A 13,439-nucleotide genomic window follows, 5' to 3' on the forward strand; every position below is an offset into this window, starting at 1 on the left:
GAAAGAGAGGTTGCCGAAGCCTTTTGACCTCTCCTCTGTCCAGAGTAGACAACAAACAAGATAAGGTTCGTTAAAAATTTAAACACTTTATTTAACATATATACAAAGACAGACAATTTACTTAAATCGGATCACTGTATAGAAACAAACAATCATAAATTGTTTCTATATATTGTCATTCCAAGTGACCCAACTCTAACATCATAAAACCAAACCTAAACCAAAAGGTAAAGGTAAAATATAAGGGCTACGTGCTCCAGAAAATACTATAGTGGTGAAGTTTTTGTTGAGTAGGTTTCAAGTGTAAATCATACAGTGCTCACACAGGCTATGCGCTCAAAGGCGTCCTCCTACCTGCGTACTGCTGAGATTTAACTCAGTCAGCCGATTTCTAGCTGATCCCTATCAATCGATATCTCAACATTCATACAGTCACAGTGTATCTGTCTGGATTTAAATATAAAGTTGCTTAGTTTTTGGAGTGTATATATATGTATTAGCGATTTCAGTTCTAAGTGCTTATCATCACTACTTGAACCAGTTCTGAAAAATATATTGGCACCATAAGCCCTTTTATCAAATCAGATTATTGCCCTTGGATCGCTATATATATATTTATAAAAAGTAAACGCTCTTAGAGCGGCAACAATAGTAACCCAACAGATTTTTCGTAACTTAGTTTCTAACACCACGCTAGAGTTCCAGAGCACGCCCACCGACGCGTTTCGTCACTTGTACGTGACTTCGTCAGGGCATAGGGCCCGCCCAGCCTCAAGTGCCGTCTTTTATCCTCCATAGTTGCCATGGTAACGGCTTGTGTATTGCGGAAGTGTCCACCGCAATATCTACGGCTAATAAGTGTTACTCTCCGATATTACTGTTAGGTAATGTGTGATATGTCCGGTGTAGGCAAATTATTAATCTCAGATTGTTATACGGAGCATTTATGCAGTAATAGGAAGCTATCCTCCGACTGACTGAATGATTTTTACAGACACATCTGCAATTACATATGTATTGTTTGTTTTTCACAGTAGTGAGTGCGATCTATCTCTGAAAATATTTTTATGAAAGTATAGCAGCAGTTTATGCTAAACAATGTGTTATTTAACATAAGGACGAAGGGTTAAATGTTTATTGAGCATAAGTCTATATGTATAATCGTTCTAAAAGCTTATATTTCTCTAGTATCAAACTGACAATTCAGTATGTATCTATTTAATATACAAGAATGTAAAGGAATGTATGTCTATATGGCTTAATTAGCTTTATAGATGATTTTAGGGTTATAGATGATTTTATCATAGCACATTTTTGTAAAGTTTACACATCCATCCTATACTTATCTAGATAAAGGAGCCAAATCCTAATTCTGTTGCTCCCTAAGGGGATATGTGTGTAATTTTCAACTATATATATAGTCATCTTTAGTAGCTACTTCCCATACTTCTTGCTTTATTACCGATATATAGGCTTAGGTATAGATCTTTAGTTCGATCTTAAATTAGAGTATGACCTCTAGAGAAAGCTCTTATAAGAGATTGCCTCATTTAAACCCTTTGGTGATGCAGATTTTAGTTCATGTATCCATCTGCATTCTTTTTGAAGCAGAAGTTTGTTAATGTCACCCCTTCTGCCTTTAAGCTTTAGTTGTTCTATGGCAAAGAAATGTATCTGATATTTCTCTTGTGGATGAACTGTGTTCATATGCTTAGCTACTGGTACATTTCTGTCCCATTTTATGTCCCCTATATGTTCAAGGACTCTTGTTCTTAGTTCCCTTGAGGTTTCACCTACATAGATTAGGGGACATTTGCACATGGCTACGTATACCACTCTCTTGGTTCTACAGTTCATGAATTCCTTTATAGGGTAATTTTTCCCTGTTTTTGGATGAACAAATTGTTTCATTGGGGACATATTTTTACACGCTTGGCAGCGGCCGCATTTAAAGAACCCTTTAGTTTCTTGAAGCCATGTTTTCTGAGGATTTTGTACAAAATGACTCCTAGTCAGGGTGTCTTTCAAATTCTGTGATCTCCTAATAGTTATCTTTGGTCTATCAGCGATAACTTCAGACAATTCAGGGTCCTCCTGTAAAACGTGCCAATGTTTTTGAAATATGTGTTGGATACTGCTGTGTTTTTCATCGAATGTACCTATAATTCTAATTTGCTGACTGTCTTTATTTCTGTCAGTGTCAATTTTTTCCTGTAGTAGGGGTGCTCTCTCTAGTGCCTTAGCTCTTTGGTAAGCTTTTTTGAGGCATCTATTAGGGTAACCCCTTTCTTTGAACCTTTTTCTTAGCTCTTGAGCTTCCAATTCAAAATCTTCTAATGAACTGCAGTTGCGCCTAGCCCTCAAATATTGGCCATATGGGATTCCCATCCTTTGACTTTTTGGATGGTAACTCTTCCAGTTTAGGAGATTATTAGTAGCTGTCTCTTTCCTAAATAATTTTGTACTTAGGGATCCATTGCACTCTTTTCGAATTTCCAAATCTAGAAAGGAAATGCTTGTTTCTTCAATCATTGAGGTATAGTGCATACCATGAGTATTGTCATTTAGCCATAACATAAAATCATTAAAGTTCTCTTTGGAACCTGTCCATAGTATAAGCACATCATCGATGTAGCGAATGAATAGATCCATATATTTCATAAAGGGATTCATTTCTTCATTGAGGATATATGTATGTTCTATCCAACCTAAAAACAAATTTGCATAAGTGGGGGCACAACATGTGCCCATTGCTGTGCCCCTTTTCTGCAAGTATACTTTATTATCAAAAAGAAAGTAATTGTGTTGTAACACAAAATCAAGTAGTTCAATTACAAAGTCATCAGCCTCACTGCCTTTTGGGTTTGTCATTTTTAAGAAGAATTGTACAGCCTGTTTTCCTAGAGAGTGTGATATATTTGAATATAGACTCTCAACGTCAATGCTTGCTAGTAGTGTATTCTCACTAACATAAACATTTTCCAAGCATTTTAGAACTTCTTTAGTGTCTTGGACATATGATGTCAGTGTGTGTACATATTGTCTTAATTTCTTGTCTAAAAAAGTACTCACTTTTTCAGTCAAGCAACCGTTCCCAGATACTATAGGTCTTCCCGGGGGTGACAGTAAGTTTTTGTGAACTTTTGGCAGGCTGTAAAATGTAGCTACTCTGGGTTTCAATTCACTCATATATTGATGTTCTGATTTTGTAATGATTCTTTCACCATACCCTTTGTCTAATATAGATTTCAGTTCTTTTATATATATTAGTGTCGGGTCTTTAGATAAAATTTCATAATTATCTTTATTTGTTAGAATATCAAGACACATCTTTTTGTACTGGGGGTTTGACATGATAACCAAGTTACCGCCCTTATCGGCATTCTTAATTGTTATATCAGTGTTGTTGGTTAATTCTGCCAATGCTTCTCTTTCTTTAAAACTAAGATTCTTTTTAGTTTTACTTTTACGATTAAGGGCTTCAAGTTCTGTAGTTACCAATGTTACAAATTTGTCTATCGTTGGATATTTGGAGATTGTGGGCATGAAGGTGCTCTTAGGTTTCACAATGCTATTTGTTTGTATAGCATCAGTGTCATCATTTTCATCTAGTAATGTTTTCATTAGAGTGACAATTTCTAGATCCTCTTCATCCACTCCCATATCCCTAAGGCATGCTTTATTCGCCTCCTTGTGGTATTTGTGTAGTGCCAGCTTTCTGGCAAAAAGATGTGTGTCTTTGACCCAATTAAAGGTGTCATATTTAGGGGTAGGGATAAAGGAAAGCCCCTTGGATAGTAAACTATGGTGTTCATGTCTCAGAGTAATTTCTGCCAAATTGATGACTTGTAATTGATTATCTTTCATTTTTGTTTGTTTGGTTTTCTCTTGTTCTGTTGTCTTGTTTTTATATTTGCTTTTGGTGGGAACAGATCTTTCTCTAAAAAAATCCTGGTAATGGATGGTTCTGTCATAGGTGTTATAGCTGTAGTTGTGGTTATTGGTGTTGATTCTTCTTCTGACAATTCTGACTCTGTAGAAGAACTTTCTACTGTGGTATTTTTACCTTTATTTTCCTGTATCTGTCTCACATTTCTACGTTTGTAATTAACTTTATAAATATTGCCTTTTTGATGGTCTGACCAGTCTCTCTGTAGTTTTCTATTTTTTGTTTCACTAAGTTCTTCTTTTAGTTTATCAATATGGAATTTTAGTTTTTGATCTAAAGCCTCAAAATCTTTGTCTGAGGTGAATTTGTTGGTTTGTATTCTTGCCTCTTCAACTAATTTTGTTAGTTGCTCATATTGACTTCTTTCATATTCTAATGTCAGTTTCATCAGATCTAATGAGCACTGTGTCAGAATTTCCTGCCACCTTACGACAAAGTTCTCATCTGGGATGTGAAAAGAAGGTGCTAATTGTATCCTCAGACCCCTAGGAATGAGTTTGTTTTTTACATAGTTTTCTAAACTAAAAATCTCCCAAAAGGTCTTAACTTGTTTTTTCATAATTTTGGCTATACTTTTGAAGGCTTCTTCTATATTTGTAGCTTTTGGACATATATTGCCTACATTTAGTGTAAAGAGCCTTTCGGCCTCCTGTTTCCATTTATCAAAGTCAATATTAGAAGATAGATAGCCCGCCATAGCTATCTATTCTTTTTACCTTTAAGTTCCCAAATTCAAAGGATGTGAATTGAATCACTATTATAATAAGGTTGGTTAGGGAAGGAATTCAAGGATTTGTAGCATTTAAGCTAAGTGCTGAATTAGGCACTATTAAATTAGATAAGGTTCGTTAAAAATTTAAACACTTTATTTAACATATATACAAAGACAGACAATTTACTTAAATCGGATCACTGTATAGAAACAAACAATCATAAATTGTTTCTATATATTGTCATTCCAAGTGACCCAACTCTAACATCATAAAACCAAACCTAAACCAAAAGGTAAAGGTAAAATATAAGGGCTACGTGCTCCAGAAAATACTATAGTGGTGAAGTTTTTGTTGAGTAGGTTTCAAGTGTAAATCATACAGTGCTCACACAGGCTATGCGCTCAAAGGCGTCCTCCTACCTGCGTACTGCTGAGATTTAACTCAGTCAGCCGATTTCTAGCTGATCCCTATCAATCGATATCTCAACATTCATACAGTCACAGTGTATCTGTCTGGATTTAAATATAAAGTTGCTTAGTTTTTGGAGTGTATATATATGTATTAGCGATTTCAGTTCTAAGTGCTTATCATCACTACTTGAACCAGTTCTGAAAAATATATTGGCACCATAAGCCCTTTTATCAAATCAGATTATTGCCCTTGGATCGCTATATATATATTTATAAAAAGTAAACGCTCTTAGAGCGGCAACAATAGTAACCCAACAGATTTTTCGTAACTTAGTTTCTAACACCACGCTAGAGTTCCAGAGCACGCCCACCGACGCGTTTCGTCACTTGTACGTGACTTCGTCAGGGCATAGGGCCCGCCCAGCCTCAAGTGCCGTCTTTTATCCTCCATAGTTGCCATGGTAACGGCTTGTGTATTGCGGAAGTGTCCACCGCAATATCTACGGCTAATAAGTGTTACTCTCCGATATTACTGTTAGGTAATGTGTGATATGTCCGGTGTAGGCAAATTATTAATCTCAGATTGTTATACGGAGCATTTATGCAGTAATAGGAAGCTATCCTCCGACTGACTGAATGATTTTTACAGACACATCTGCAATTACATATGTATTGTTTGTTTTTCACAGTAGTGAGTGCGATCTATCTCTGAAAATATTTTTATGAAAGTATAGCAGCAGTTTATGCTAAACAATGTGTTATTTAACATAAGGACGAAGGGTTAAATGTTTATTGAGCATAAGTCTATATGTATAATCGTTCTAAAAGCTTATATTTCTCTAGTATCAAACTGACAATTCAGTATGTATCTATTTAATATACAAGAATGTAAAGGAATGTATGTCTATATGGCTTAATTAGCTTTATAGATGATTTTAGGGTTATAGATGATTTTATCATAGCACATTTTTGTAAAGTTTACACATCCATCCTATACTTATCTAGATAAAGGAACCAAATCCTAATTCTGTTGCTCCCTAAGGGGATATGTGTGTAATTTTCAACTATATATATAGTCATCTTTAGTAGCTACTTCCCATACTTCTTGCTTTATTACCGATATATAGGCTTAGGTATAGATCTTTAGTTCGATCTTAAATTAGAGTATGACCTCTAGAGAAAGCTCTTATAAGAGATTGCCTCATTTAAACCCTTTGGTGATGCAGATTTTAGTTCATGTATCCATCTGCATTCTTTTTGAAGCAGAAGTTTGTTAATGTCACCCCTTCTGCCTTTAAGCTTTAGTTGTTCTATGGCAAAGAAATGTATCTGATATTTCTCTTGTGGATGAACTGTGTTCATATGCTTAGCTACTGGTACATTTCTGTCCCATTTTATGTCCCCTATATGTTCAAGGACTCTTGTTCTTAGTTCCCTTGAGGTTTCACCTACATAGATTAGGGGACATTTGCACATGGCTACGTATACCACTCTCTTGGTTCTACAGTTCATGAATTCCTTTATAGGGTCATTTTTCCCTGTTTTTGGATGAACAAATTGTTTCATTGGGGACATATTTTTACACGCTTGGCAGCGGCCGCATTTAAAGAACCCTTTAGTTTCTTGAAGCCATGTTTTCTGAGGATTTTGTACAAAATGACTCCTAGTCAGGGTGTCTTTCAAATTCTGTGATCTCCTATTAGTTATCTTTGGTCTATCAGCGATAACTTCAGACAATTCAGGGTCCTCCTGTAAAACGTGCCAATGTTTTTGAAATATGTGTTGGATACTGCTGTGTTTTTCATCGAATGTACCTATAATTCTAATTTGCTGACTGTCTTTATTTCTGTCAGTGTCAATTTTTTCCTGTAGTAGGGGTGCTCTCTCTAGTGCCTTAGCTCTTTGGTAAGCTTTTTTGAGGCATCTATTAGGGTAACCCCTTTCTTTGAACCTTTTTCTTAGCTCTTGAGCTTCCAATTCAAAATCTTCTAATGAACTGCAGTTGCGCCTAGCCCTCAAATATTGGCCATATGGGATTCCCATCCTTTGACTTTTTGGATGGTAACTCTTCCAGTTTAGGAGATTATTAGTAGCTGTCTCTTTCCTAAATAATTTTGTACTTAGGGATCCATTGCACTCTTTTCGAATTTCCAAATCTAGAAAGGAAATGCTTGTTTCTTCAATCATTGAGGTATAGTGCACACCATGAGTATTGTCATTTAGCCATAACATAAAATCATTAAAGTTCTCTTTGGAACCTGTCCATAGTATAAGCACATCATCGATGTAGCGAATGAATAGATCCATATATTTCATAAAGGGATTCATTTCTTCATTGAGGATATATGTATGTTCTATCCAACCTAAAAACAAATTTGCATAAGTGGGGGCACAACATGTGCCCATTGCTGTGCCCCTTTTCTGCAAGTATACTTTATTATCAAAAAGAAAGTAATTGTGTTGTAACACAAAATCAAGTAGTTCAATTACAAAGTCATCAGCCTCACTGCCTTTTGGGTTTGTCATTTTTAAGAAGAATTGTACAGCCTGTTTTCCTAGAGAGTGTGATATATTTGAATATAGACTCTCAACGTCAATGCTTGCTAGTAGTGTATTCTCACTAACATAAACATTTTCCAAGCATTTTAGAACTTCTTTAGTGTCTTGGACATATGATGTCAGTGTGTGTACATATTGTCTTAATTTCTTGTCTAAAAAAGTACTCACTTTTTCAGTCAAGCAACCGTTCCCAGATACTATAGGTCTTCCCGGGGGTGACAGTAAGTTTTTGTGAACTTTTGGCAGGCTGTAAAATGTAGCTACTCTGGGTTTCAATTCACTCATATATTGATGTTCTGATTTTGTAATGATTCTTTCACCATACCCTTTGTCTAATATAGATTTCAGTTCTTTTATATATATTAGTGTCGGGTCTTTAGATAAAATTTCATAATTATCTTTATTTGTTAGAATATCAAGACACATCTTTTTGTACTGGGGGTTTGACATGATAACCAAGTTACCGCCCTTATCGGCATTCTTAATTGTTATATCAGTGTTGTTGGTTAATTCTGCCAATGCTTCTCTTTCTTTAAAACTAAGATTCTTTTTAGTTTTACTTTTACGATTAAGGGCTTCAAGTTCTGTAGTTACCAATGTTACAAATTTGTCTATCGTTGGATATTTGGAGATTGTGGGCATGAAGGTGCTCTTAGGTTTCACAATGCTATTTGTTTGTATAGCATCAGTGTCATCATTTTCATCTAGTAATGTTTTCATTAGAGTGACAATTTCTAGATCCTCTTCATCCACTCCCATATCCCTAAGGCATGCTTTATTCGCCTCCTTGTGGTATTTGTGTAGTGCCAGCTTTCTGGCAAAAAGATGTGTGTCTTTGACCCAATTAAAGGTGTCATATTTAGGGGTAGGGATAAAGGAAAGCCCCTTGGATAGTAAACTATGATGTTCATGTCTCAGAGTAATTTCTGCCAAATTGATGACTTGTAATTGATTATCTTTCATTTTTGTTTGTTTGGTTTTCTCTTGTTCTGTTGTCTTGTTTTTATATTTGCTTTTGGTGGGAACAGATCTTTCTCTAAAAAAATCCTGGTAATGGATGGTTCTGTCATAGGTGTTATAGCTGTAGTTGTGGTTATTGGTGTTGATTCTTCTTCTGACAATTCTGACTCTGTAGAAGAACTTTCTACTGTGGTATTTTTACCTTTATTTTCCTGTATCTGTCTCACATTTCTACGTTTGTAATTAACTTTATAAATATTGCCTTTTTGATGGTCTGACCAGTCTCTCTGTAGTTTTCTATTTTTTGTTTCACTAAGTTCTTCTTTTAGTTTATCAATATGGAATTTTAGTTTTTGATCTAAAGCCTCAAAATCTTTGTCTGAGGTGAATTTGTTGGTTTGTATTCTTGCCTCTTCAACTAATTTTGTTAGTTGCTCATATTGACTTCTTTCATATTCTAATGTCAGTTTCATCAGATCTAATGAGCACTGTGTCAGAATTTCCTGCCACCTTACGACAAAGTTCTCATCTGGGATGTGAAAAGAAGGTGCTAATTGTATCCTCAGACCCCTAGGAATGAGTTTGTTTTTTACATAGTTTTCTAAACTAAAAATCTCCCAAAAGGTCTTAACTTGTTTTTTCATAATTTTGGCTATACTTTTGAAGGCTTCTTCTATATTTGTAGCTTTTGGACATATATTGCCTACATTTAGTGTAAAGAGCCTTTCGGCCTCCTGTTTCCATTTATCAAAGTCAATATTAGAAGATAGATAGCCCGCCATAGCTATCTATTCTTTTTACCTTTAAGTTCCCAAATTCAAAGGATGTGAATTGAATCACTATTATAATAAGGTTGGTTAGGGAAGGAATTCAAGGATTTGTAGCATTTAAGCTAAGTGCTGAATTAGGCACTATTAAATTAGATAAGGTTCGTTAAAAATTTAAACACTTTATTTAACATATATACAAAGACAGACAATTTACTTAAATCGGATCACTGTATAGAAACAAACAATCATAAATTGTTTCTATATATTGTCATTCCAAGTGACCCAACTCTAACATCATAAAACCAAACCTAAACCAAAAGGTAAAGGTAAAATATAAGGGCTACGTGCTCCAGAAAATACTATAGTGGTGAAGTTTTTGTTGAGTAGGTTTCAAGTGTAAATCATACAGTGCTCACACAGGCTATGCGCTCAAAGGCGTCCTCCTACCTGCGTACTGCTGAGATTTAACTCAGTCAGCCGATTTCTAGCTGATCCCTATCAATCGATATCTCAACATTCATACAGTCACAGTGTATCTGTCTGGATTTAAATATAAAGTTGCTTAGTTTTTGGAGTGTATATATATGTATTAGCGATTTCAGTTCTAAGTGCTTATCATCACTACTTGAACCAGTTCTGAAAAATATATTGGCACCATAAGCCCTTTTATCAAATCAGATTATTGCCCTTGGATCGCTATATATATATTTATAAAAAGTAAACGCTCTTAGAGCGGCAACAATAGTAACCCAACAGATTTTTCGTAACTTAGTTTCTAACACCACGCTAGAGTTCCAGAGCACGCCCACCGACGCGTTTCGTCACTTGTACGTGACTTCGTCAGGGCATAGGGCCCGCCCAGCCTCAAGTGCCGTCTTTTATCCTCCATAGTTGCCATGGTAACGGCTTGTGTATTGCGGAAGTGTCCACCGCAATATCTACGGCTAATAAGTGTTACTCTCCGATATTACTGTTAGGTAATGTGTGATATGTCCGGTGTAGGCAAATTATTAATCTCAGATTGTTATACGGAGCATTTATGCAGTAATAGGAAGCTATCCTCCGACTGACTGAATGATTTTTACAGACACATCTGCAATTACATATGTATTGTTTGTTTTTCACAGTAGTGAGTGCGATCTATCTCTGAAAATATTTTTATGAAAGTATAGCAGCAGTTTATGCTAAACAATGTGTTATTTAACATAAGGACGAAGGGTTAAATGTTTATTGAGCATAAGTCTATATGTATAATCGTTCTAAAAGCTTATATTTCTCTAGTATCAAACTGACAATTCAGTATGCATCTATTTAATATACAAGAATGTAAAGGAATGTATGTCTATATGGCTTAATTAGCTTTATAGATGATTTTAGGGTTATAGATGATTTTATCATAGCACATTTTTGTAAAGTTTACACATCCATCCTATACTTATCTAGATAAAGGAGCCAAATCCTAATTCTGTTGCTCCCTAAGGGGATATGTGTGTAATTTTCAACTATATATATAGTCATCTTTAGTAGCTACTTCCCATACTTCTTGCTTTATTACCGATATATAGGCTTAGGTATAGATCTTTAGTTCGATCTTAAATTAGAGTATGACCTCTAGAGAAAGCTCTTATAAGAGATTGCCTCATTTAAACCCTTTGGTGATGCAGATTTTAGTTCATGTATCCATCTGCATTCTTTTTGAAGCAGAAGTTTGTTAATGTCACCCCTTCTGCCTTTAAGCTTTAGTTGTTCTATGGCAAAGAAATGTATCTGATATTTCTCTTGTGGATGAACTGTGTTCATATGCTTAGCTACTGGTACATTTCTGTCCCATTTTATGTCCCCTATATGTTCAAGGACTCTTGTTCTTAGTTCCCTTGAGGTTTCACCTACATAGATTAGGGGACATTTGCACATGGCTACGTATACCACTCTCTTGGTTCTACAGTTCATGAATTCCTTTATAGGGTAATTTTTCCCTGTTTTTGGATGAACAAATTGTTTCATTGGGGACATATTTTTACACGCTTGGCAGCGGCCGCATTTAAAGAACCCTTTAGTTTCTTGAAGCCATGTTTTCTGAGGATTTTGTACAAAATGACTCCTAGTCAGGGTGTCTTTCAAATTCTGTGATCTCCTAATAGTTATCTTTGGTCTATCAGCGATAACTTCAGACAATTCAGGGTCCTCCTGTAAAACGTGCCAATGTTTTTGAAATATGTGTTGGATACTGCTGTGTTTTTCATCGAATGTACCTATAATTCTAATTTGCTGACTGTCTTTATTTCTGTCAGTGTCAATTTTTTCCTGTAGTAGGGGTGCTCTCTCTAGTGCCTTAGCTCTTTGGTAAGCTTTTTTGAGGCATCTATTAGGGTAACCCCTTTCTTTGAACCTTTTTCTTAGCTCTTGAGCTTCCAATTCAAAATCTTCTAATGAACTGCAGTTGCGCCTAGCCCTCAAATATTGGCCATATGGGATTCCCATCCTTTGACTTTTTGGATGGTAACTCTTCCAGTTTAGGAGATTATTAGTAGCTGTCTCTTTCCTAAATAATTTTGTACTTAGGGATCCATTGCACTCTTTTCGAATTTCCAAATCTAGAAAGGAAATGCTTGTTTCTTCAATCATTGAGGTATAGTGCATACCATGAGTATTGTCATTTAGCCATAACATAAAATCATTAAAGTTCTCTTTGGAACCTGTCCATAGTATAAGCACATCATCGATGTAGCGAATGAATAGATCCATATATTTCATAAAGGGATTCATTTCTTCATTGAGGATATATGTATGTTCTATCCAACCTAAAAACAAATTTGCATAAGTGGGGGCACAACATGTGCCCATTGCTGTGCCCCTTTTCTGCAAGTATACTTTATTATCAAAAAGAAAGTAATTGTGTTGTAACACAAAATCAAGTAGTTCAATTACAAAGTCAACAGCCTCACTGCAAATTTGTTTTTAGGTTGGATAGAACATACATATATCCTCAATGAAGAAATGAATCCCTTTATGAAATATATGGATCTATTCATTCGCTACATCGATGATGTGCTTATACTATGGACAGGTTCCAAAGAGAACTTTAATGATTTTATGTTATGGCTAAATGACAATACTCATGGTATGCACTATACCTCAATGATTGAAGAAACAAGCATTTCCTTTCTAGATTTGGAAATTCGAAAAGAGTGCAATGGATCCCTAAGTACAAAATTATTTAGGAAAGAGACAGCTACTAATAATCTCCTAAACTGGAAGAGTTACCATCCAAAAAGTCAAAGGATGGGAATCCCATATGGCCAATATTTGAGGGCTAGGCGCAACTGCAGTTCATTAGAAGATTTTGAATTGGAAGCTCAAGAGCTAAGAAAAAGGTTCAAAGAAAGGGGTTACCCTAATAGATGCCTCAAAAAAGCTTACCAAAGAGCTAAGGCACTAGAGAGAGCACCCCTACTACAGGAAAAAATTGACACTGACAGAAATAAAGACAGTCAGCAAATTAGAATTATAGGTACATTCGATGAAAAACACAGCAGTATCCAACACATATTTCAAAAACATTGGCACGTTTTACAGGAGGACCCTGAATTGTCTGAAGTTATCGCTGATAGACCAAAGATAACTAATAGGAGATCACAGAATTTGAAAGACACCCTGACTAGGAGTCATTTTGTACAAAATCCTCAGAAAACATGGCTTCAAGAAACTAAAGGGTTCTTTAAATGCGGCCGCTGCCAAGCGTGTAAAAATATGTCCCCAATGAAACAATTTGTTCATCCAAAAACAGGGAAAAATTACCCTATAAAGGAATTCATGAACTGTAGAACCAAGAGAGTGGTATACGTAGCCATGTGCAAATGTCCCCTAATCTATGTAGGTGAAACCTCAAGGGAACTAAGAACAAGAGTCCTTGAACATATAGGGGACATAAAATGGGACAGAAATGTACCAGTAGCTAAGCATATGAACACAGTTCATCCACAAGAGAAATATCAGATACATTTCTTTGCCATAGAACAACTAAAGCTTAAAGGCAGAAGGGGTGACATTAACAAACTTCTGCTTCAAAAAGAATGCA

At 35.6% G+C, this 13,439-nt stretch overlaps 1 protein-coding gene across 1 annotated transcript in view; it reads right to left on the reverse strand.

Annotated features, from left to right (window-relative positions):
• The window catches only part of CERS3 (ceramide synthase 3), a 324,747-nt gene that overhangs the window by 61,144 nt on the left and 250,164 nt on the right, over positions 1–13,439 (reverse strand). The gene's annotated exons all lie outside the window — the stretch shown is intronic.

The sequence above is a fragment of the Bombina bombina genome, chromosome 6, assembly GCF_027579735.1.
Source record: "Bombina bombina isolate aBomBom1 chromosome 6, aBomBom1.pri, whole genome shotgun sequence".
Classification (NCBI taxonomy): Eukaryota; Metazoa; Chordata; class Amphibia; order Anura; family Bombinatoridae; genus Bombina; species Bombina bombina.